Below are 27,929 nucleotides of genomic sequence, written 5' to 3'. Positions count from 1 at the left end.
ATTTAAGGCGAGTCAAGGAAAATTTTCTCTCTATCCTTATTCCATACTGTGGTTAGTATTGTTGAAAATACTAACCAACGATATTCTTGTGTCATGAAGGAACAATGGCTCACCAAGGTCAACACAACACTCCTCTTGAAACTCTTGAACAAGCTCTTCAACGAATGATAACCACCGCCGTGGGTACGGCCGTGGCCGATCACTTTTCTAACAACAACAATCATGGAGCCGGTAATTCAATCGAGGGTTGCTCCTACAAGAACTTCATGAAGTACAATCCTCCCACTTTCGATGGAATCGGGGGACCGATTGCTCTCACCCGATGGTTCGAACAAACGGAAGCCGTTTTTAACATAAGCGGTTGTCAGGACCAAGATAAGGTCAAGTTTTCCACCCTCACCTTCACCGGCATTGCTCTCTCGTGGTGGAACACGTATGTACAATTGGTGGGGAGCGATGAAGCCCACACACTCTCTTGGACCGAATTAAGAGAAAGAATGATCACCGAATACTTTCCGCGCGACGAGACTCGAAGGCTCGAACAGGGTCTAAGGAATTTAAAAACAGTCGGAAATGACCTCGAAGCTTATAATCAACGGTTTACCGAACTAGTCTCGATGTGTCCAAATCTCATGACTCCTGAACCCCTAAGAGTCGAACTTTACATGGATGGCCTCCCTAAGAGCATTCAACACAAGGTAATGACATCTCAACCCACTAACCTACAAGAGGCTTTAGCAAAGGCCCATCAAACTTTGGAAACGGTGAATGAAATGGAAGCACCGGCACCAATGGTCGAGAACCACCCGAGTAACAACAAAAGAAAATGGGAAGCCTCGCAACCAAGCAACCACAACAATAACAACATCTCCAAGAAGCCTTTCACCCCCGGCGGCAAGAAGGGGTATGCCGGAACCCTACCTCACTGTAACAAGTGTCGCAAACATCATTTTGGTGAATGTGGCAAACCATTTTGCGTCAAGTGTCAAAGAAGTGGCCATGTGGCCCATGTCTGTAAGGGTACCGTTACCGTCGCTCGAAGGGTGCCCAACGCACACAGGACGGGTGCATGCTTTGAGTGTGGCCAACTGGGTCATTTTAGGAATGTGTGCCCAAAGAAGAAATCAACCCCAACGCACGCCATTGAACTTTCAACCTCGACACCTAGGATGCCCGAGACGACGATGGACTAGTCACGGGTACGTTTCTTCACAACAAACCGCATATTTCATACTTATTCGATTCAATTACCGCTAGACGTTCTACAACCGAGGCTTTGAATTGTACTCTTTACATTCCATTTTTTTTTCCCTTAGATACTATTTAGGCGATTTAAGCGACCAACGGAAAAATATTGTGTGCCTATAAATATTATCGGAGAATATACGTTAAGAAATTGAACTCGACACCATTAGAACTAAGGAACTCAAAACCTATTCATTAAGGAGAAATTGTTGCCCTACATTTATGTATAGATTATTGTGAACTAAGAAATTTTCGGTAGGAAACCGATACCCTCTCCCTCGCATCCATGACCTCATGATTTTTTTGTACGAATCCCGTATGTTCCAAATCGACCTCCGTTCCAGTTATCATCAATTGGGGGTTAAGTGAGACGATGTCTCCTAAGCCATTTCCGAACTCACAACGTTAGTTGTAAATCTCTCTTAGTACCGTTTGATTTATTTAGGACTCCGTCCGTATCCATAAACCTCCTAAACCACGTATGCAAACTTATCTAAACAAATCTGTTATCGTATTTATAGATGACATCTTAACTTAATCAAGTAAAGAAGGGAAACGAACAACATCACCATCTTAAGCTCGAACTTTTGAGAAAAGAGCAACTCTATACCAAATTCTCCGAGTGAGAATTTCTGTTGAACGAAGTCCAATTTTCTAGACCATGATGTTAATGGTCAAGGCATTACAATCAATCTCGAAATCGAGCCACATGTAATCAGGAAACTCTCCCAACTCAGACTTGTATTCGTAAAATCTTAGATCTCGTCTATTCTTTTTACCGAAGATTCATTTCTGACTTTTCTCGTGTTACACGACTTTTAAACTCGTTAACTCACTAAGGAAAACTCTAAACCTCTCCGTGTTCGAACCTTGAGCGTGATTCTTCACACCAACATTTCTAGTTAAAATCGTATAGCAACAGATGGAACTCGAACATGGAAATATTTCTATTTGAACGCCGAAAGGCATACTCAAAAAAAAAAAAAAAAAAAAAAAAGATGTGGATCCGATCAAACTTCTCGTCATCACGTACCACACTACATACCTCTGTTATTTCACCGTCACCGTCTGATATTACTGGAATTTAAGATAACACACAATCCAACGATACTTCACTCTTCTTTGACTTAACGCCCTTGTGAATTCTGATAATCGGCCAACTATTATTCAACCCCGAACTATACAACTACGTGTACTACCTCGTTTCTCTTTCAGACTTCAACTTTTGACAACTAGAGGCACGTTATGGCAACCTCGAGATGCAAGCTCATCCTATTCTAAGTCCTCATTTCACTCCTATCTTTATCGCTCGCATTTCCGTTTAAAGAAACTCCTTGTAACATTTCTCCATGGATAGAGAAATTCATCATATTACATTAGTATTCGCCACGAGGGTGAATAGTCCTAACGAACATTTTTCGTACCCTAACTAACTTGTTCAAACGTATCTTAAGAGATTCTATACCGACACGGTGTATCTTTGTCAATTATTCCGTATCGAAATACTCGTTTCACTTCTAGTTTTACAAGAAACCTTGGAGACCGCGTTTAGACATGAGTACCGCGTACCATCCACAACCCGACGGACCGAACAAACATGCGATTTAAACCTTGGAAACCATAATACAATTTTGTATTACCAACTTCAAATTTACTTGAGAAAAGTATTTTCCTTTAACCGAATCCTCGTACTACAATGATTTTCATTCAAGTTTTAACGTCACTCCTTTTGAAACCACATGTGACCGGAAACGTCATTCTCCCTTGTCGAACCAAGTAAACGATGATCAATTCACCGGGGCCGAGGTTATTCATGAGCAACCGAGAAAATTTATTCATATTCGGGTAAAACCCTACGCGACTCGTAATCACCAAGAGCTACGCCGATGTTAGACGTAAACATTTCAAATTCCACGTGGGAAACCGCGTCACGTTAAGAGTCGCACCTTGGAAAGGTGCAATCCGTTTCGGGAAACGTAGGAAGCTAAATCCGCGGTATTTTGATCCTCTAAATTCTTGGGGTGTTTTGGACCCGTCGCTAGCCGTTTAGACTTTTCCGACTCATTTTGGGTCTCCGTTTATCCTACATTCGATGTATCAACTCAAAGACGTGTTTTGCGAAACGAGAACTTGTTATCTCCTTTGATGAACTCACTATCGACGATAACCCTCACTTCCTAGGAGGACCGGTTGAAACCATAAATCGTGAAGCCAAACCTTAAAACAACATATGATCCCGACCGTCAAAATTCGTTGAAATGCCCTAGAACGTACTTCTCCCTCATTCGTAGAATTGGCAACACAAAATTCGAGGAAGATTCAACAACTACTACTTCCAACTAAATTTCGGGACGAAATTTCTTTTGAGGTGTGGATAATGTAACATCCCGCGTTTTTCCGTTAAATTTATTTTTAACACCGTCTTTTTTTTTTAAATAATATCTTTCGCTATTTAAATTCCCAATTTCCGTTGACTAACGTTTATAATATTCTCGTTATTTAATGATAACATCACTCGTCTACTCGAGCGTTTTTAAAATATTCGTTTGGTTAAATCCCGCACCCGCTTCTAAACTCGAGGGACTAAAATTGACATGGGGCAAACTAGTTGACTAGGTCAACTAGTCCACCCCAATCACCACCATTCAATCACCTCCACCTCTCTCTCTTTCTCTCTAGCAAGAACACACACACAAACACCCATTCCATTCATTCATCATCTAAATCCGGATTAGGGAGCTAGCAACCAAATAAATTACATATTCGTGATCCTCTCTTCATCCTCTTCATTTCGGTACCAACTTCATCTCATTTGGGTAACTTTCTAAAATCACTAGATTTTGTGTTCTTGATGTTTTTAACTTATAAAAGTGTTAATTAGTGTCTATGGCTCAAGTCTAACATGAATATATGATTTATATGCTCGATCTCGTTGTTTTAGTGTAACTAGCATGAACTTGAATTTTGGTGTGTTGTTCTTGAATTTTGGATGATCATATGTTGTTAGATGTTGAAAGTTGATGTTTTAATTGTGTTACTAGCATCACTAGCTTCAATTTGATGTGTAGGTTGCCTTAGAAAACTTCATGAACTTGATTATTGATTTTGAGATGTTTGACTAGGGTTTGATAGTTCTTGACATGAATTTTTGGATGCTTGAATGCCATGGAATGTTAATTATTAGTGTTTAGTTGTAATGTATGTTTCATTACCTTCAAAACGGCATATTATATGTGTGAATTGGTTTCCCGAAACTCAAATTGCATTTGAAGAACTTGAAACCTTAAAAATGAACGTTTAATGATCACTTGATGAGTTTTCGGCTATTATAAATGATGTTTTTGTTTGGTGAAACATGTTTAGTTGTGTTCCTTGTCAAAAGAGCTTTCCAACGGTATAAGATACGTCTTCTAGTTGTTTACGGTTTGAGTTTTGCGTTTGTTTGAAAATTGACCAAGCCTTGAACAAGTGAAACAGGCCTGGGACCAGGCCACGGCCATTGTCGCGGCGCGACAGGCCTGGCCGCGGCGCGGCATAAGCCGTGCCCAGCTTCTGTCTCCGGTGTCCATTTTATGAAAAATGTTTGGCACGTTCTAGACCTCCAATTCACATGCAACTTGTCCCAACATGATTATATATGAATAAAAACCTCAGAAAAATAGTTCGGAACCCGACCCGAACGTGTTAACTTTCGTTGACTTTGACCGACCAAAGTTTGACTTTTAATCAAACTTAACCAAATATTTGTGCAATCGTTCTAACATGTTTTTATACTTGTACCTTGCATGAAACATGACAATTTGATTCACATGCTATTATGATCGAGTCTTAACGAGCCATAGGACTAATTGAACATCTTTGACCTATCGTGTTTACCGTTATTGATACAACCTATTGTTTAGGTCAAGACTAGCATTGTTCTTTGCACACGTTTACTTGTTGAAGTACTTTACTACTCGTGCACTCAAGGTGAGATCATAGTCCCACTTTTACTCTTTTTGAACTTATATTGGGATGAGAAAACATAAACGATTCTTTTGAACTAAGTGAACACAAGAACGGGAAAACAAACATTCTACATACGAGTTTAGAACAAAAATCCTCAATTCGATTATCATTAGTTACACTTGCCGGGTGTAAGCGAGAACTTATGTTATATGGCCATATGGGTTGACAACCCTCATCTTTGACGGTTCGCTACCGTCTACGGATGAAATATATTTTCGAGAATCAGTGTTTGTTCTAGCACTAAGTGATGGGGTATACAATGGAAGGAATGTTAAGCTTTGATAATCGGGTGCTCGTGAAACAAACTTTTGGAATGTATTACTATTATTTCATTGATGCAAATCTTGTGGTTCACTTGTACTTACTTACTTAAACCTATGATTTCACCAACGTTTTCGTTGACAGATTTCTATGTTTTTTCTCAGGTCTTGCACGATATGTGAAACATGCTTCCGCTTACTATTTGATACTTGCATCCGATGTCGAGTATACATGCATTTCATGGAGCGTCTTTTGACTTTACTTTAAACCGTGTCGCCTAGATTTCAATCGTACTTATAACGTTGTAACTTAACTTTTGGTTGAACAATTCTTGTAAACTTTGAAACAATCTTTATTTTGAAATGAAGGCGACATATTTTGGTCAAACGTTATCTTAAAGACTTATAATCAGGTAATGGGACCCACGTAGCCGACGCCGTCACTTGACGATTTGTCGGGGTCGCTACATTATGGCTTTAATTGATGGTAGTTCTAGCAAGTTTGAGGAAGATCTGAAAGCTATTGAGAAGATGGATAAAGACTCTACTTATAATAAAGTTTCTGCTTATAAGGTACAAAACTTTGTGAACTATCTTGATAATGAAAAAGTGAGAATGTTTCAGTATTTGCTGCTTGAATTTCAATGGTGTTTAGATGATATTGATAGGTTAAGAACATAAATTTTTGATCTTAAAAACACTATCAAAGACAAAGAAGCTGAAATTAAAATCTTGAAAAAATGTGAGGTAGAACTTGACACATATAAAATGGCATACACAGAAGAAACTAAAAGATTAAATACTGAATTAGAAAGATCGATGAAAAGGTCAAAACACTATGAATCAATTTGTAAATCTTAGTGTGTATCTTTCAAAAAGAATTCTGATGCTATTGCCAAACAAATTCCAAATGATGTCAAAGCTATACTAGGTGAAAACTACATATTAGATAATAATGTGGAAGTTGATCCAAGTGTATTCAAACCTGACATTCTACCAAACACATTCGTAAAATTTGATGGTGACAAAAAGATTTTAACCAATGCTTTTGTAAGGTCATTAGATCCAGTTGAACCTTCTGAGACTATAATACTTGAAAGTAAAAATCCATTAGAGTCTGAACTTTTGAAACCTTCAGACTCTAGCATTTTAGTCTCTCAAGATAATAGTGTATGTTCTGACCTAGAGTCTGACACCCATGAGTCAAGTTGCAATAACAACTCTGAATCATCCTCTGAAACTGACACTTGTACCAGATCCAAAAGTATTAACTAAAAGAAGGTCAAAGTCAAAACAAGCTAAGACAATTCAAAAACTCAAAAAGGAAATTTCTAAGCTCAATGAAAAAATCAAGAGCCAAGAAAAACCTTCAGTTAAAAGAACATCTTGTTTTCCTAAGGAAATTAAGAAGATATGGAAACTCAAAGTTTGTGAAAATAAAAGTGTCTTACAATCTGTTAAGGACAAGTTGATTTGGATTGGAAACAAGGCGTTTGTTTGGAGAGTGAAGAGCACTCCAACTGAACCCACTGAAAAGTGGGTTCCCCTTAAAAACTAACCATTTTCTCTTGTTTTGTGTCTTGTGTAACAAGGTAACATGTGGTATTTGGATAGTGGTTGCTCAAGACACATGACTGGATGTATAGAGCATCTTGTAGGGTTTGTTGAAGAAAAAGGTCCTTCTGTAAGATATGGTGATAATTCAGTTGCAAAGACTATTGGTTATGGTACTGTTATAGCTGGAAGTGTTTCATTTAAAAAGGTTGCTTTAGTTGAAGGGTTGAAGCATAATCTGCTAAGTGTAAGCCAAATTGCTGATGAAGATTGTGAAATCAGAATAAGAAAGAAAGCTGGTATTATTTATGATCCTAAAGGAAGACCAACACTTGTAGCCTGAAGATTTCAAAATGTGTATATGCTAGATTTAGATTATGTTGATGCTGGAATAGAAACATGTCTGTACTCTCAGACTGTCCCTAAACTTAATTGGCTGTGGCACAAAAGGCTTTCTCATCTCAATTTCAAAAACATTAATGAGCTTTCCAAAAAGAAGCTTGTAAGAGGTCTGCCTCAACAGCCTTTCAAGAAAGATAAGCCTTGTTCTGCTTGTATTATGGGTAAACAGACCAAAACAAAGTTTCCCTCAAAAACCCTGGCTACTATCAGTGATCCACTTCACATGCTTCACATGGATCTATTTGGTCCAATGAACACTAGTAGTTTGGGTGGAAAAAGATATACTCTAGTGATTGTTGATGAGTATTCTAGATTTACATGGGTTATTTTCTTAACTGCAAAAAGTGATGCTCCTGAAGAAATCATCAATTTGATCAAGAGAGAGCAGGTTCAAAAAGGTGTTCTTGTTAAACAGTTGAGAAGTGATCATGGTACTGAGTTCAAAAATGTTACATTAATTGACTTTTGTGAAGAGTCTGGAATTGGTCAAAATTTCTCTGTTGTTAGAACTCCACAACAAAATGGAGTTGCTGAAAGAAGAAATAGAACCCTTATTGAAGCAGCCAGAACCATGTTATGTCAATCAAATGTTGCTCTAAGGTTCTGGGCAGAGGAAGTTAATACAACATGTTATACTCAAAATAGGTCCTTGATTGTGAAGAAACATGGCAAAACTCCCTATGAGTTATACCATAAAAAGGTGCCTACTATTCATTACTTCCATGTATTTGGGTGTAAGTGCTATATTTTAATTCAAAGAGATCAGCTTGAAAAGATGAGGCCAAAATCTGATGAAGGTGTGTTCATGGGATATTCTTCTGTATCTAAAGCTTATAGAGTATATAATCAGAGGAGAATGAAGATTGAAGAATCCATTTATGTTTCTTTTGATGAAAGTTCTATAGAAATGGATCAGTCATCCAGCACTGAGCAATCTGCACTTGGTGAATTGTCAAATTTAATTTCTGGAAACAGTGTTCAGACTCTGGATTCAGAGTCTGAGTCAGATGAACCTAATTTGTCTGGGTTGAAAAATGATTCTGCAGATAATTCTCATACAGAAGAAGTTCCACAAGAAGATGAGTCTGTTGTTATTCAAGAGGGTGATCAGTCATCAAATACCACCTTGGATCCTGCTGTTCCTACTAGAAAATCATCTAGAAATATAGTTCCTCCAAAGCATCTTGAGGATTATGTTGTGGATCCTACTGGTTTTCCTAAACCTAGCTCTTCTTCTCAGACACCTGTGTCTGACTTTGCTATTGCAAACTATTGCTTCTTTTCTTATTTTCTTTCACTAATTGAGCCCAAAGAAGTATATGAAGCATTGGCTGACAATGATTGGGTTGAGGTTATGACTGAAGAGTTGACAGAATTTGAAAGGAATGATGTATGGGAGTTGGTTCCAAAACCTGATGGTAAAACTGTAATTGGCACTAAATGGGTTTACAAAAACAAGGTTGATAAAGATGGCATTGTGATTAGAAATAAAGCAAGGTTGGTGGCTCAAGGGTATAGACAAGAAGAAGGAATAGATTATGATGAGACTTTTGCTCCTGTTGCTAGAATTGAAGCTATTAGACTGTTTCTGGCATATGCTGCACACAAAGATTTCAAGGTGTTTCAAATGGATGTGAAGAGTGCTTTCCTGAATGGTAAATTGCAAGAAGAGGTGTATGTGAAACAACCTCCTGTTTTTGTAAGTAAGAAATTTCCTAAGCATATTTACATATTGAAGAAAGCATTGTATGGTCTGAAGCAAGCTCCCAGAGCCTGGTATGATACCTTGTCAACATTTCTTCTAGAAAAGAATTTTTTCAGAGGAGCCATTGACAAGACTTAATTTATCAAAAAGGACAAAGGTGATGTGTTACTTGTTCAAATTTATGTTGATGACATTATTTTTGGGTCTACTAATCCACACTTAAGAAAATGGTTTTCTGACATTATGTCTGAAGAGTATAGAATGAGCAATTTATTTACTTTAAACTATTTTCTTGGGTTGCAAATTAAACAGAGTTCTGAAGGCATATTTATCAACCAAAGTAACTACATTTCTGACATGTTAACTAAATTTGGTTTTAAAAATTATTCTACTTTAAGAACTCCAATGAGTGTTTCTGAAAAGCTTGATAAAGATGAATCTGGGAAACTCACTTGTCAATCAACCTATAGAGGTATGACTGGATCTTTGCTATACTTAACTGCTAGTAGACCTGATATAATGTTTGCTACATGTCTTTGTGCATATTACCAATCAGATCCTAGGGAGTCTCATTATAAAGTTGTGAAAAGAATTTTTAGGTACTTAAAAGGTACCCCTAACCTGGGTCTTTGGTACTCGAAAGACTCAGGGTTTGATCTAATTGGTTACACAGATGCAGACTATGCAGGTTGCAAATTAGACAGAAAAAGCATTTCTGGTGGATGTCAATTGCTAGGTGGAAAATTGGTCAGCTGGTCTAGTAAAAAGCAGAATTCTGTGGCCACTTCAACAGCAGAAGCTGAATATGTTGCTGCAGGAAGTTGTTGTGCTCAGTTACTTTGGATGCAACATCAACTTTTAGATTTTGGGTTATCATTGACCAAAACTCCAATAATGTGTGATAATGAAAGTGCAACTGCTATTACTGAGAATCCATTGTTTCACTCCAGAACCAAGCATATTGAAATCAGGCATCATTTTATAAGGGATTGTGTTGAGAAGGGCAAAGTGTTTTTAAAGCATATTGGTAATAAAGATCAATTGGCAGATATTTTCACTAAAGCACTTTCTGAAGAAAGGCATTTTTATCTTCTTGGGCAACTTGGAATGTTAAATCCATCAACTGAAATGTTGTCCAGTGATAATACTCTCTAAACTGTTGTTGTAAAAAAAATAAAAAATTAGAGTCTGGATTACGTCATATTCAGAGTCTGGGTAACATCATGTTATTCAGAGTCTGGAAAGATTTACTCTACTGGTGTAAGTTTGTGAAATATTTGTTTCCTTATTTGGTTTTTACTTACGTTTGTCTAAAGTGAAAAGGGTTATTTTTAAAGGGGGTAAAAGGTAACTTCTTTTGGGGGTTAAAAGTAACTTTTTGAAATTGTGTCAGGAGTATTTAATCCCTCCTCTTCTTCAAATAAATATCAAATTATAAAACCCTAATCCCTCTTTTCGATCATCATCTTCAAAAATTCCCTCAATCTTCAAAATTCTCTCTTTCTTAAAGCTAAATGGCAAGATCAAAGTTCATTCCATTCGTTCTTGTACCCACTGCTAACATGGTTCGAGCTACAGAAATCAAAGGAAATAAGGATGTGATGGTTTCGGCTAACAACAGAGTTGTATGTGATTCTATTCCTGAAAAGTTTGCTAACGAAGATTATGAAGAGTTGGTTCAGTTCATGTGAAATCATCCTCTGAAGGATGCTTTCTTTAAAACAATGACTATGTTTCCAGAGTTGTTAGGTGAATTATGTCTGGTATACTTGTGTTGGAAACAGGGAAGCTCGAACAATCACTGGCACTTATCGCAATGGTAACAATACTTTAGTTCTTACTGAAAATCATTTAAGATTGGCTTTGAATCTTCCTATGCGAGATGATTTTGTTAGAATCGTATCAAGGTCTGATGTGAGGTCTTGTTTTACTTTGGTTGGTCAACCTTTGACTGACTCATCTGTTAAGATAAGTATGTTTTCACCCAGGTGGATGTTTGTGTTGTCTAATGTACTTAGAAGCTTGAGTTTTAAGTGTGGGAGCTTGATTGAGATTAATGATTTTGAGGCTTATTTGTTTCATGCTATAGTAACAGGAAGAAATATTGATTATGCTCGTTTATACTTTAATGAATTGTTGGTTCTTATTGAAAAGACTCCTAGGGATCATAATGTGTCATTTATCAGGATTTTAAGTCTTATGATTGAACAAGCCATGACTCCAGCTTTATATGATGGGCTTAAGGTGTTTCGTGTGTATGAGTATACAACTTTTCCAGAGTGTAGTACACGAATGTTTCACAGCCATATTGTCAATGATGAAGAAGTTGCTCTCACACCAGCTATGATGCAATGGGTCAATATTGACCATGATGACCAACCTATAGTTCCTGAGCAATCAGGATCTGCAGGGGCATCTTCTTCAAGGTCTGAGCAATCAGGGTCTGCAGAAGATCACAACAATGGTCAACCTATTATAGAGTCTGAGCAATCAGATTCTACCCTCCCCCCCCCCCCCAAGAAACTCCACCCCATGTTGTTTCACAAATAGAGCAAGCTGAAGGTATGAGTGAGGACAACCCACTTCATTCTAACCCACTTTCTCCCACTGCTAATGACCAAAATCTCCAATCAACCAACCTTATGAACTCACCAGTTCATATTGAGAACATCACCATAACTGAAACCCTAGATGATTCAGCACTTATGGATTCACATCAACAATCCATTAGGCAAGGTGCTACTAGTGCTTCTCCATCACCTCTGCTAGAGGTTGGTGAGGGGAGTACTTCGACCCAACCTAAACCTGATAGGATAGTCAACTTGGATACCCATGTTACAGTTGCTGAAGAATCCCACTCAGTTAACTTAAATGAAGAAGTCCCAATCCTGGACTCAAATAACCAAATCCAAAAACTAGCTACAATGGCCAAGCCTACTATTACCTCAGACTCAAGTCTGCCACTACCCACTCCAAATATTCCTTCCTTACACTTACTTGCACAGGCTGCCAATGTTACACTTATGTCACAAGGTGTAATACAGGCCTCCAATCCTTCTATGTCCAAGGATCGCCCTACTTTTCAACAGGAAGGTTGTGAGGACATGCCAACCCTACCCCTAACTATTGGTAACACTTCACAGACTGAGGCACCAGTCAATATAGTTGGCCTGAACCAGGCTTTGACCACTTTGACTAAAAAGTTTGATGACAAGCTTTCTGGTGTACAGTCTCAATTTGATAAAATTAATCTCCACTTGAATAATAATTTTGTTTCTAAAAATGAGTTGATGGAGGTAAGGAGGATGGTTGGGGATGTACAGGGTGTGGCTGATACAAGTGGTGCAGGGGGTGTGACAAATATTGCTGACAGATTGACAGCTTTGGAAAAGAAAATGGCAGGTGTTGATGAAGTTAAAGAATGTTTTACAGGTTTTGCTTCTGATGTTAAGTCTCTTCAAGATCAACAAACTAAAATTTGGAAGTTTTTATCTACTCTCCCTTTAGATGATATCAAAAAGGGGGAGAAAAGAAAAAGATTGAATGTTGAAGGCATTGAGGGGGAGCAATCTAAGAGAGCTCAAGTTGAGGGGGAGCATCAGGCTGAGGGGGAGAATATAGCTGATAGTGGTGTTGATACTCAGGTGGTTGTTGTTGATAGAGGTACGGGTGATACTCAAATGGTTGATGTTGATACTCAGGTGGTTGTTACTGGTGATACTCAAATAGGTGGTGTTGGTTATGTTCAAGGAAGCACTAGTGCTGTTGTGGTTGCTGCTATGCAAGGTAATTTAAGAGCTCAGATGAACAAAAGATTTAGATTCAGAAGATATGAAGGTGATGTTGTCAAGGTTGAGGTTGATAAATCTGAATTTGAAGGTGTCACTTTATTGCTAACCATGACTCATTTACCTGATAGAAGATTAAGAGTTAAATTGAATCAAATTGTTCGATTGGGTTTTTGTGAGTGGAAAGGCATAGCTGTGTGTATCCAGGAGTATACAGATGATCAAGTTATTGTGCAAGAAGTGTTGAAGAGAGTTTATATGCTGGTACATTTGGTATTTGAAGAAGGGTTTATAAGTTTTAAGGATTATGAGGTATTTTGTGGAATGTTTGATTTAGAGATGAAGGAGAGAAGAGCTAAGGGACATGTTGAAAGGTATGCTGTTACTGAACATTTAGAGTTTGTGGATGATAAGTATGTTGAGTATTTGGATGGTTTGATGTTTAAGACAAATGGAAATCAAAGAATGTTGGTTAGGGTTGATCAGTTTGAAGGAGCTAGTATTGAGATGTTGATCAGTTTATTATCCAGATGTGACACAGAGCAAACTTTTCCTTTTAGGGTACAATTGTTGAATCACTTGTATAGCAAGTTGTCCATGTTGAAGAAAATTTATTTTATGAAGAGCAAGTGTAAACTGATTGAAAAGGAGTATGCAAAGTTGAAGAAGTAGGTGAACAGGTTGTTTTGACATCATCAGATAGGGGGAGATTGTTGGGAATTATGATCTGATGAGTCAAAAAGTATTTTGCAGATTCTAGAGTCTGGAGATGTAGAGTCTGAAGTTGCAGACTCTGGTGTTTACTGAAGTCAACGATTTTAGATTTCTTGATGGCTAAGCTAATGAATATTCTGGAGATATGTTTAACTTTTAAGAAGATTTGTTTTGATTCGGGTTTATCTCCAGAAGATTCACTTTAAAGTTATTAGCGTATAAGTTTGGTTTTTAAGTTTATCTTTTCCTTATTTGTAGCAAAGTAGTTTTGGAAACCAAAGTTTTGATCTGTATAAATAGGGACGTGTGCTTTTCATTCGATGTATCTTTTGGCACGATCAATATTATCAAACATATATTTCATATCGTGTTCTCTCAATTCTTGTACTTATAATTCTTATTTATTGTTCAATTAAGAGTCTGATGTTCATATATCAAATACTGTGAACTTATAGGATTTTGATTTTATGGGACCAAACTATAGCATTAGTGCTACATGTGCAACATCCAATTTCTGCATAAATGCAGCTTCAAACTATATCCGTGAAGGGAAAGCAGATTTAATACTTGCTGGTGGAGTTGAATCAGCAGTTGTTACTATGATGATTCAAGGATTTAGTGCTTGTAGAGCATTGTCTCAGAGAAATAATAACCCACAAACTGCTTCTAGACCATGGGATAAAGATAGAGATGGCTTCGTAATTGGCGAAGGTTCTGGTGTTTTGGTAACTTTATCATTCAATGATTATTAACTAGACTTCATTACTATTACTATATTACTATATATCTATTCTAAATGGGGGATGATTCTCACACACACTTTTTTGATCCTCACACACCTATTTTAACCTTTTACTCTTCTAATAATACTCAATTGGTGTGTGAGAATCAAAAAAGTGTATGTGAGAATCATCCCCCATTCTAAATAGTGTAGTGTAATAATAACTCAATATAATTGGTCCATAAAGGCGAAAATAAATTGTTTAATTGACAACCCCATTTACTAATATTGTAATTACATTTTATTTGTAACTTTTATTTTTATGATAATATCATCTTTTATTTTATTATAATATATAATATAATATAATTGTAAAGGGAAAAAAGCAAAAATATTTTTAGTCGACCGGATAAAGATAGTGAAATAGGATTCACTGCGTAAGAATAATTTTTGCTATACATATTTCTTTATCATAGCTTTTTATCCACTTATTTCTTCACTAAAATAACTACATAATTCCGCACGCCGCATCCTGCGACTAATAATTAAACTTAAACATGCATGTTAATTATATGATATATATACTTTTATGTAGGTGATGGAGAGCTTAGAGAATGCAATGAAAAGAGATGCACCAATACTTGCTGAGTACTTGGGAGGCGCAATCAATTGTCAATTGTGATGCTTATCATGTAACTTGTCCACGATCCGATGGTCTTGTTGGTGCATCTTGCATTAAGAAGAGCCTTGTGAATGCTGGTGTATCCTCAGAGGAGGTACGTAATACCTGTTGTATGTTATTATATGGTGTATACCTCGCGACTTCGAGGAATTAAATAAAAATAATAATAATAATAATAATAATAATAGTAATAATAATAATAATAATAATAATAATAAAAAACCATCGTTTATTGTTAGCTAGGCTTTAGGATTGCTATCTTTATATCTATATATTGCTTCTATTATTTATTCATGAGATCAAGGAAAATATTGTAAAGTATTATGGTATTAAGAGCCTTCTATGTATCCTAATTTTTTTCTCTACCTCAATTCTTCCTTTAGCCGTACACAAAAGCAATACACCTTAGATATTAGGGTTTAGAATTAGGGTTTAGAAATTTAGAATTTAGGATTTAGATTGAGTTTTTAACACGAACGGTTTAGAATTTAGGGTTTAGGGACTAAACCAAAAATATTAAACCCTAAACCATAAACCCTAAACCCTAAACTCTAAATCGGGCTAAATTTTGACAAAAAGTACTTCACAAAATATGAAGAAAAAAACGTTCGAAGATTAACATTCTTCACGATTAATATTATCTTGAATGTTATTTTTGTCGATCGTTTTCCCGCCTAAATAATAACATTCATCACGAAGTGTCTTTTTAAAATGTTCATATTTTTCATGTGATCTTGATGCCTGAAAAAAAATTCCAAAAAACCAAAATTTAAAAAAAACAAATTTACTTCACCCACTTCCACCCGCTTCCCCCCAATTGGTTACTTCTCCATTGTTCTTACCTCTATATATATATATATATATATATATATATATATATATATATATATATATATATATATATATATATATATAAGGTTAGTATTATATATTACAAAGTTAATACGATAATGTTTGTTCATTTCGTAGGAAAAAAGTAAAAAATTGATTTTGAAAGTTGAATTCGGTATTAACCGAAACCAAACCGAATTAAATTCGGTTTTCGGCTTGGTTTCGATTTCGGTTTTGATATTTGAATTCGGTTTCGGTTTGGTTTTTCGGTTTTGATTTTAAAAGTTTCAATAAAAAAACCGAAACAAATAATCCAAAAAACCAAAAACCAAACCGATGAACACCTTGGATACATGTGCATCTTCTTATCTTTCTTCGGCTTCAAGTAATATAAGTGTTATTTTTAGTTTTGGCATTCATCCAACTATTGTTGTTGGTGACGGTATATCCATTCATGTCACTAACACTGGTCATAGCATTTTGCCAACTCTTCATCGACCCCTACACCTACGTATTGTCCTTGTCACACCAAACTTTATCAAAAACCTTGTCTGTCTATCAATTTACTCGTGATAACAAAGTATCTATTGATTTTGACGAATTTGATTTTTCTGTAAGAGACTATAAGACTCGTCAACTTCTCCTCCGATGTGACAGTACGGGTGACTTATATCCTGTCACAAACCCTGTTGCACGACCTGTCCACCATGCTCTCCTCACCTAAGATTCCACATGGCACCAACACTTCGAACACCCTGGAAATGATGTTCTAAGCTACCTTATCTCTAGTAAATATATTGCTTGTAATAAACCAAAGTCTCACATGCTTTGTCATGCATGTCAAATAGGAAAGCATGTGTAACTTCCCTTTCACCTTTCGAATTTCACTGTCAGTTCTTGTTTTGACATTATTCACTCAGATTTGTGGACTTTCGCACTTTCGAGCCTTGGTGGTATTATGTATTATGTTATTTTCTTGGATCATTTCTCACACTAACTTTTGGTGTATCCTTTACATAACAAGTCTGATGCTTTTGCTAAATTTGTTCATTTTCTCCCTTTTGTTAAAACATAATTTAACCATGAAATTAAAGATTTCCCATTACCTCCTCAAGCACACTTACCTCTTCAATTTTGGATCGAGGCACTCCACATGGCTGCATATCTCCTCAATATCCTCTCCTCTTCTGCTATCAATCATGAAATTCCTCATGTGTGGCTTTATAACTTAAAACCAAACTATGTCTTTCTTCGAGTCTTTGGTTGTCTTTGTTACCCTCACCTTAACACCACAAATAAACTCGCACCATAGTCTACACCTTGTATTTTGCTCAGTTACCCTTCCAACCATCGTAGGTAACGTTGCCTTGACCTTTCCACCAAAAAATCATCATGTCTCACCATGTCACTTTTGATGAAAATATGCTTCCCTATGGATCCATGACTCCCAACTAACCACCATCTTGTTCTTTTCTAAATTCTCCTACCACTCTCATAACCCTGTTAATTAGTTTTTGCCCCAGGTCCACAACTAACCCCACACAACCTCCACCTCCATGACCACACATTCCGATCCCCACCTCACAAGCTCCACAACTAACTCAACTGACCCAACCTATGGTCGAATCTCAAAGCCCTCCACCTATTTCTGTGCCCACTCATCTCATGGCCACTTGATCTCGCGTTTGCATCACCAAAACTGTCCAAAGTCTGAACCTTCACATCTCCAATGTCTCCCCTCTTCCTAAGTACTACTCCCCAAGCCATGGTTGATCCTAATTAGAATCATGTTATGCAAGATGAATATACTGCTTTAATCAATAATAGTACTTAGACTCTTGTGCCTAGACCTGCAGACGCGGACGTACTTCGTTCCACGTGGCTCTTTCAGCAAAAATATAATGCAGATGGATATTTAAATCATTACAAAGCACATCTAGTTGTTAATGGTCAAATTCAATAGATCAGGATTGATATGATGAGACCTTTCAGTCCGGTTGTTAATCCAACCACTATTCGCATTATTCTAAGTCTAGCGCTTTCTCAAAATTGGCCTGCCCATCTGCTTGATGTCAAGAATGCATTTCTTAACGGAAATCTTTCTTAGACTGTATATATGCATCAGCTTCCCGGTTTTAGAGATCGCGAACACCCTGAATATGTTTGCCTTCTGCGTAAGTCTTTCTGCGGTCTTAAACTTTCCCCGAGGTCTTGGTTTCAATGCTTTGCAGGATTTTCTTCCCGAGAAGGTTTTTATTATAGTCGTTATGGCTCTTCATTGTTTATATATCGATAGAGTCCTGACACTGCTTACATATTACTTTATGTTGATGATATTGTCTTGACCACCTCATCTACAGAGTTTCTTCAATGAATTATTAAATCTCTGCATCAGGAGTTCTCCATGACTGACTTAGACCCATTAAATTATTTTTTGGGATTTATGTGACACGTACTTTCGCTGGGATGTTTCTCTCCCAACATAAATACCCTACTGAGATTCTAGAGCGTGCTGACATGATTGATTGTAACACGTACCGGACACCGATTGATACTAATTCTAAGCTTAGGGCTAATGGTCCTGCTGTGTCTAATCCCACTTTGTATCGTAGCGTTAGAGGTGCTCTATAGTACCTCACTTTCACCCATCCTAACATTTCTTATGCCATACAGCAGGTGTATTTTTTACGCATGATCCGGGTGAGCCTCATTCCTTAGCTCTCAAACGGATCCTTCGCTACATTCAAGGACTCTTCATATTGGCCTTCAGCTGTTTGTTTCATCTTCAGCTTCTCTTGTGGCTTACTCAGATGCTGACTGGGCAGGTTGCCCCACCATTAGGAGATCTACATCTGGTTACTGTGTTTTTCTCGGTGATAACCTCCTCTCTAGGTATTCTAAGCGCCAACACACGCCATCTAGGTCTAGTGCAGAGGCTGAGTATCGTGGTGTCGCAAACGTTGTTGCCGAAACATGTTGGTTACGCAACCTTCTCCATGAGCTCAATTGTCCGTTATTTTTTCGTCACCCTCGTTTACTGTGATAATGTGAGTGTTGTTTATCGTTCGTCCAACTCAGTTCAACACCAACAGACGAAACATATAGAGATCGACATTCACTTTGTTCGAAACCTTGTGGCAATGGGTGATGTTCGGGTTCTTCATGTTCCATCGCGATATCAGTATGCAGATATTTGCACTACGGAATTACCTACAGCTCTATTTGAGGAATTTCGATCCAATTTGACCGTTCGCTCCTCTCACGCTCCAAATATGGGGGGATGTTAACGGATGGTTGATGTTTAGCTTTCTCATCATTAATTGTTAGGCTTTTGGATTGCTATATTTGTATCTATATATTGCTTCTATTATTTGACTATGAGATCAAGGGAAATATTGTAAAATATTATTTACAAACAAATTAATGGTTGAAATTCAAATCAATTAAATAAATGTTGATTTGAAGATCAAGAAAATTATGACATTATTATCCAATCAGTGATTGAAAATAATAGTTATGAACTCATCAAAAATTTAATATCTAATATTTTGATAAAATATTACATAATTATGACTTTTATAAATAAGTAAGGAAGTTAATATGAGGTAATTTGTGTCACTAGTTTTTTATCTGCATACCAGACATACGCATTGTTAGTGAAACCTTTTGGAGTTTACTTCAAACCATTAGTGTACAAACCAAATTTCTCATAAATATAGCTCAATCATATATTGAGTTAATTAAACGAGAGCTACATTATCTCTTTCCAACTAAGTTTGTAATTTGTAGGTGAATTATATCAATGCACATGCTACTTCAACGCAACTTGGAGATATAGCTGAAGTAAATGCTCTTAAAAAAGTATTCAAGAACACTGCAGGGATAAAAATGAATGCTACAAAGGTGAATTCCATTCTCATAATTTATTAAATATATATCTCCATATCATCAACCCCTACCTTTCGATATTGAAGTTATTCTTTTGTTTATGTTTTAGTCTATGATCAGACATTGTTTAGGTGCTGCCGGAGGTCTTGAAGCCATAGCTACGATAATAGCAATTCAGACGGGCTGGTTGCATCCCACAATCAATCAGTTTGTATGTGATACGTATACACATGTGATCAATCCTAGATTATCCTATTACGGTTAATCAAGGATTGAGTGCAATGATGGGGTATAATGGATGTCGATTATGGTTTTGGGACCTTATTGTCATATTTCGTTAAATGCTAAACGATCAACAACCATGTCCCGGTCTTCGTAAATTACCTTAACCAAATAATGATTTAGTCTCGGGCAAAGTCACGAGAGAAATCAATATGGCTAGGGCAACCCTTCCAGAATCAACAACCTAAAATGAGAGGCCAAGCTCCCTATTTATAGGTCCAGGAGTTACGCGGAAGTAAGTTGTGCCGGCACTTAGACATTCCGCACAAATACTGCGAGAAGCCTTCGCACTCTTTAATGTTCTGCGCAATCCTACCGCATTATACCGCGGTTTATCTGTCTTGTGCGTTCACCTCTAAAAGGCCTTCCGCACTAAAAATATACATATACATAAGTATGTATATGATCAAGTCCTCCCAATTTATTGTGTTACATTTTCGCAGAAAAAGTAAGACAATAAACTCTTAAAAAATAAAAAATTGTAGTGTTTATGGGGTTCTCTTTTTTTTAAAAAAATCATTCGCATAGCTTACGCAGTGTCGCACATCACGTAAATTATCCATCCGCATTGCAGTTCTCCTGCTAACGGCTGTATTTCTAACCGTTGCAATCCCATCGCATTTTAATAACCGTTGGATCATCATGATTATTCTTAAACGGCTACTTGCAATCGTGCAAGTATAAATAGAAAACATCACCGCATATGTCCATTTTCACTTTCTCACACTATTTTCTCTCTCTAAAAAAGCATACTTACAATTTTCAGCGCACTCAATCATCTTTCTGCGTTTTTCATTCTTACACTTAACCAAACCACCTCCCTACTTTTATCATGTCTACGTCACGATCACCAACAACTTCCGGACCTTCAGTACATGACTTTAATTCGCTAATTACCAAAGAATTGCTTGAGCAGATCAAACGCAACTATCCATTGCTTGATCAATTCGCACCTGTTGCACCTGCAACAGGTGTTACTGCAGACAATCCTCCAGAAGGATATATTACGATCTACGAAACCTCCCTATATTTAGGCAATCTGAGGCTTCCTTTCACTAACTTTTTCTTATCCGCATGTCAGTTTTATGCGGTTGGTCCTGGCCAATTGCATCTGAATGCGGTAGCTAAACTTATAGTGTTCGAGATGTACTGCAATGCCATAAACAGGCCACCTTCTGTAGATGTATTTCGCAAATTCTCCTCCATCCTAACACATGATGCTAGCTGGTTTAGCTTCAAATGCCGCAGTGGTGTCATGGATACACCAAAGGAAAATGTTGGCAAATGGCAACAATCTTACTTTTTCATAAAAAGAACCGCCCTCCGCGATTATAAAAAGATTAACACCTGGGTTAGCTCCTGCTCTGAAAAAAGCAAGGATCGCATTACACTTGACGAGTATGAAACCGAGACTTTCCAACAGCTCGTCAATGCGTGTTTGCAGATTCGCCCATATGGGATCGTGCCTCTTTATGTAGGCAGAATTTCCACATATTGGCCCTGGGCAAACCAGCTTGGCATCTTCAAGGATGCAGATGACAATGGTATACACTTGTTTTTTATTTCAATTTGCATTTTGTTACCGCGTATTTTAATATATACGACTGTGCAATAATTATTATAACTTTCGCAGAGATCACCCTCGATCAAATTATGCGCCAGAAGAACATTCAAGGCTGCACCTCATACCGTCGTTCATTGGAGAACAACGAAGTTATTGATGTTGAGGAATCGTTGATTAATGAGAACCAGATTACGGAAATCCACGATAAGGGTAAACGTAAAAGTTCTACCATTAACCCTACCACGTCAGGAAAGAAACGCGGAAAACAAGTCATTCAAGAAGATTCTGAAGAAGAAGAAGGTATGCAAAATATTTGCTGCAATTACTTTATACAAAATTCTTCATTATTAATGCGACTTTAATGCATTCACACTGCGTTTTATGCGTAACATTCATTATTGTAATTTTTTCGCAGAAACCATCGACCTTACTAAAGGTTCACAAGAAGACGTGCAGTTCAATATCTCGCAGGATATTCCACACAATATTTTCAGCAAAGAGTTCACTCCAGCAAGCCCTATTATGTCAATAAAATTTGACAATTTTCATGAGCACATAAACATCGACCGCGCAACAGCCGCAAATCAATTAAAGCAGCTTGCATCTGCGGTTCCTGCAGATGTTCGTGCAGAATTTCAAAAATTTGACGATGAGACCGTGGAAAGTACACGGGTGTAAAATTTATGTACTGCGTTATGCCTTCTTGTGGATGATGTCCCCCGCAGGGACAAGTTGGTGACGGAGCTTATGGCTCAAGAAAAAGCTTTAAAGCAAGCTGATAAGAAGATTGCACGTCTAGAGATGGAAAACGCAACACTAAAGAAAGATCTTGGATCTTCTCAAACCGCACTTCAATCCGCGGAAGCTCAAGTGACCACACTGACTACCGTACTTGAGTCCCAGCCGCAAGCTGAAGCTACAGATGAGCAATTTAAACAACTCGTCGCGTATCTTCCCACCCTTAGCCATAAGATAATGGTTTCCAACCCTGTATCGCAGAAATTCCAAGAGTACCTTAATGTGGCTAAACTCCTTGAACGTTGCGAATTTCTGTCGATAATTGAAATTGCTTATGGGATTGGTCCACCGTATCCAGAGGTCATCGACAAGGAAATATGCGAAATAGAGGTTGCGAAGCAGATTTATGATGAAACCAGTAAAGGTATCAAATGTATTGACATTCCGGCGCTCTCTGCGCTTTGCCAAGAGGAAAATGTTACCATGAAAGATATTATGGAACTTAATTTGTAATGATGTAGATAATCCGCAATAATGATTGCGTGTATTTTTGTGTGTAACACTTGACCGCAGTCATATGCGGTTTTTAATAGAAAATGTTCATATTAGTTGCAACTTTTAATTTTTATAGCGCTTTAAGTACTGTTTAATATTCATAACCACTAGCATTGTCCTTTGCATGTTCACTGTTTATTATTGTGCACATAATAAACAATTACTTTATGCGAAACAACCTGTATGCGCGTGCTAATCTACACATTATGAATCTTCTAAGTCTGCCGAAACGATCCTTAGGCATATAAATTTGTGTTTTTTGCGAAGCATCCAAGTACGGCTAAATCTAATACTTTGGGCAAAATTTCCAATATTTACCTTTTCGCATACACATTCCATATGTTTATTACCGAACACTAAGTGGGCTTTTCCATCACTTATTCAATTTTGAACTTTGCATCCTCATGTTGCTACTGATTTATAATTTTCGCATTTATGTGCATTATTTAATTTCACATAACAGAGTTAATGCGGCTTCACAATGGCTAACATTATTTTGATGCAATCAACTGTATTCTTAGTTTCAACAGAATATTGCATAAAGTGGGATTTTCCATCACTTTTATGCCATACCTTAATAACTTTCTTGTTTTATGCATCATAATTAACTTTACGCACAACAGCATCATAAGAAAAATCAACACACTTTATTTATTTAGATTTGATTATTTTCAAACAACAATCAATAGGTGAAAACACTTGGCATTGTTACTTTTAAACAAGAATATGCAAATCACAATTCAGATGATCTATCATTCGCATTAAATCTTCTATGCGGAACTTCAAATATTCACATTTTAATATCACTCAATCACCATGACATTTGCGTTTGTTACCACCATATGGCCTTCTGTTCCCGAATTATCATTCAACATTACAGATGCACATAATGACTGCTGAACCGCAGATGTAACTGTCGCAATGCCATTGGTTGTTGCAAATTTTACCATCCCTTGAATTGGGGAGGAAATAATGCCCAGTCTGCAAACAGCTGTGCGCCCCAAAAGAATGTTATAGCACGAAACAATATTCATCACATACAAACTCAATTGAGCTTTACGCGAAAGTTGTGCTTTTTGCTCATCAACAACTTCAATTTCCAATTCCAACTGCCCTATAGGCCGCGCAGACTCACCAGAAAAGCCTGACAAAGACATTGCGGTTGGCCTCAACTTGAATTGAACATCTTTTTGACAATTTGCGAAAACACTGGTTATACATAACATCAACACTACTACCAGTGTCTATGTGGACTTTCATCACTTGAATACCCAACTCCGCAATCTTGCATGATATAACAATTGGTTCCTCCAAAAATGCGCAATCATTTTCTGCCGCAAAAGTTATAGGCACAAGCTGCCAATTTTCATAGCTTTCCAACGGCTTTTGCTGTTGTGTATCACCATTAACAGTCAGCATGTTTATAACTTGAATTTGCTGCAAAGTATCCTTTTTCCCAACCACCTTCGAACCCAAGTTTTTAACCGCGGGTGCTTTGCGTTCTTGTTGCATCATTGTGTTAACATTTGGCGTTTTTGGGGTAGCTGCCAATGTGGGCACAACCATCGCGTCAGTGGAACTTGCTTCCTTGGTAATCAAAAGATGATTGAATTTTCCCTGTCCAACCGCGTCTGCGATTAACTCAACAAGGTCGCGACAACGATTTGTATCATGCCCATAGTCGTCATGAAAAATACAAAATTTTGATTTGTCACGCCTATTATTATCACTCAACTGCGGTGGATCTGAAAATGCTTTAGCAACAAGCTCCTGCAAAAGGATCTCTTTTGGTGATTTTGTCAAAGTTTGAATTACCGCAAATGAATCATTATTCCATTTACGCATATAATTTCTGTCGCGATTATTATAACCTTGATTGCCACCATCTCCCCCATTACGCTGTCGGTCATTGCGCAAATTTCCACCATTATTGTTCCTTCTTTGCTGACCAGATCCGCGGTTATAATCGCGGTAACCATCCCCGTTACCATCACGGTATGTGTCATTATCATCACGCCAACTCCTATCCTTGCCCCAGCCGCAGTTTTGCATTATGTTACTGTCTTCACCACAGCGGATGTAATCATATGTTTCTTGCATGACTTTAGCAAAACTGTGCGGAACATCTCTGCGAAGACGCCGCACAAGAGTTGGGTGTTTCTGCGGATTTATTGCATGTACAAAACCAGAGATTTTTTGATCCTCATGGAGATTTGGAATTTTTTGACAGTCATAAATGTATCTTGTCAGCAAACTTCCTAATGTCTCTTTAAAGCCTTGTTTGATGTCGTGGCACTCTATGTGGGTCTTTTTCTGCGGTAACAAGTTTTGAAATTGCAAGAGAAATTTTTCTCTTAAATCAACAAAACCCGCAATGCTTCTTGTGTTTAGATTATGAAACCACTCACGCGCTAATTCCTGCAACACCATTGGGAAAACGCGGCACGCAATTGCTTCATCCCAGTTTTACGTGCTAACCACTCCTTCAATTCTTTGCAAAAAATCAAGTGGATCTGTTAATCCTGAATATACACCCAAAGTTGCTGGCACAATGGGTGGTGTAGTGATTGGGTAATCAGATATGTGCTCCACAAACTTATCTATCGCGAATGTTATTTCAGTTGCCTTTTTCGGCCGCACTTCCTTATTTTCCGCGCAATACTTCTCAATCATTTGCTGTATAACATCTGGATGCTCAAATTTATGTTGCATATCCCTTGGTGCCAATTTTTTGAACATATCCGCCAAAAATGTTTCCGCATTCTCCATTTTCGCAGCCTGAGATGTCTCTCCTTCTTCATAATAATGCGGAACAGGCGTGGAAGGCCTTTTACGTTTCAATTTCGCAATTTCTACCACTTCAGGATCACTTTCAGAATTTTCAGAATTATCTGAATTTGGCATTATAACTTTTGCGATTTTTGCTTTCTTTAAAAGCAACACTGGCGAACCAAAAGCTCTTTGATCTTGCTCTTCATCACGCACTCTTTCATCATGTTGGATGATTAACCTTTGCGTATTCGGTGATGATTCATTAAGTGGCCATTCAAAATTTTTTGGAATATGGAGGTCAAAACCTCTTTCTTTTAATAATTGCTTTGCCTCTAAGGGCGTGAGCAATTTTTTCGCAGCCTTTTTTGACGCTCCTTTTTCTGCGGTTTCAGCGCCATTATGCGCATTACCTTCATTGATCAAGGTTTTATCTAATTTTGTCTGTGCACTTGCAGAAGTTACTTTTGACCTCATTTCATCTGTTTTCTGCTCTTCACGGTTCTGCGGCACATTACGCCTTGTCGCATTCACCTTTTCAGTTGCAACATTCATTTGTGTTTCTTCCATTGCTTTAGCATTTACAGATGCTTTCACAAGCAACTCTTTAGTTTGCTGGCTAACGTCAGGACTTGATTGAAAATCAAAATTCGAAGCATTTTTTGGATCTAATGCACCTATAGTGCTTGCATTCTTCTTTTTATTGCACGTAGACATGTTTATCCAAGAATATCTTGAAATTTTCACTTCTTGTGAATTAAAAACACTTTCCTGCAATACAAAACAGAGAACAACACGATTAGAATTAGGAAATGAGTTTAATAGCTCGATTAAAACGAACGCGAATTTCTCATTTCAATTCTATTCGTGTCCCACGGATGGCGCCAATTGATCAATCCTAGATTATCCTATTACGGTTAATCAAGGATTGAGTGCATTGAGGGGGTATAATGGATGTCGATTATGGTTTTGGGACCTTATTGTCATATTTCGTTAAGTGCTAAACGATCAACAACCATGTCCCGGTCTTCGTAAATTACCTTAACCAAATAATGATTTAGTCTCGGGCAAAGTCACGAGAGAAATCAATATGGCTTGGGCAACCCTTCCAGAATCAACAACCTAAAATGAGAGGCCAAGCTCCCTATTTATAGGTCCAGGAGTTACGCGGAAGTAAGTTGTGCGGGCACTTAGACATTCCTCACAAATACTGCGAGAAGCCTTTTTCACTCTTTAATGTTCTGCGCAATCCTACCGCATTATACCGCGGTTTATCTGTCTTGTGCGTTCACCTCTAAAAGGCCTTCCGCACTAAAAATATACATATACATAAGTATGTATATGATCAACATGCACTTCATTATGAAAACTACCATAGGAATTTTTATGATTTAAAGTAAAGTACTATTATGCTAAACATGAAATTGAGAAAATAAGAAATTATAACATGTTATGTGATACTCCGTATATTCATACACTGCACATAACACAAGTAAAATATGATGGCTAAATTGGGAATAAAATCAAAAATAACTTTTTCCCTTACACTCTTAAAATAACATTAGAGGTACTTATGATCCTCATGAAATGATTTCGACTACAGAATATTGAGCCAGAAGTTGAACTCGACACAGTTGCGAATGAAAAGCAGCAACATGAAATCAACGTTGGTGAGCTCATTTCCATATTTCATCATTTTTTGTTTTCATGGTGTGTTTGTTAACCTACTTAAACTCTTTGAATATGCAGCCATTTCAAATTCAATAGTTTTTGGTGGACACCATTGTGCCTTGGTATTCTCTCATTTTAAGCCTTGATACCAATATTGTTAATTAATCACAACAAGTATTTGTTCCGTACGATCTCATTTAACTTAGAAGCATTTGATCAATTTGCTCAAATATGAACGGAAATTCATATCTCCACCGAGCTAGAAAGAAGAAATGCATTTTCATATGAAAAGATATATGTAAGATTTGATTGTGTATATGTTCACTTTTGGTTGTTCATGCATGTCTTGACACAATCATTAATCACTGGAAGTATTTCTCCTCCGTGAGTTACGATTGTGTGCGTCGTTCCAAGAGAGTGAGTAAGATGAAGAATAGTGAGTTACCTTGTAGAGTATTAAAGATGAATAGTATAGAAAAGTTTGGTTTAGTGATCTGATTTGGTGTCGGATCCCAAAAAAATTAATCCAACTTGTAAGTAACTGTATTAGCA

At 37.3% G+C, this 27,929-nt stretch overlaps 1 pseudogene; it reads left to right on the top strand.

Moving 5' to 3' along the window:
* The window catches only part of LOC139875442 (3-oxoacyl-[acyl-carrier-protein] synthase I, chloroplastic-like), a 32,967-nt pseudogene extending 5,444 nt beyond the window's left edge, over positions 1-27,523 (top strand).
* The last annotated feature ends 406 nt before the right edge of the window (positions 27,524-27,929 follow it).

Source organism: Rutidosis leptorrhynchoides, chromosome 11 (assembly GCF_046630445.1).
Source record: "Rutidosis leptorrhynchoides isolate AG116_Rl617_1_P2 chromosome 11, CSIRO_AGI_Rlap_v1, whole genome shotgun sequence".
Classification (NCBI taxonomy): Eukaryota; Viridiplantae; Streptophyta; class Magnoliopsida; order Asterales; family Asteraceae; genus Rutidosis; species Rutidosis leptorrhynchoides.
The sequence above is the reverse complement of the archived record's forward strand: the minus strand, read 5'-3'. Positions and strand labels throughout refer to the sequence as shown.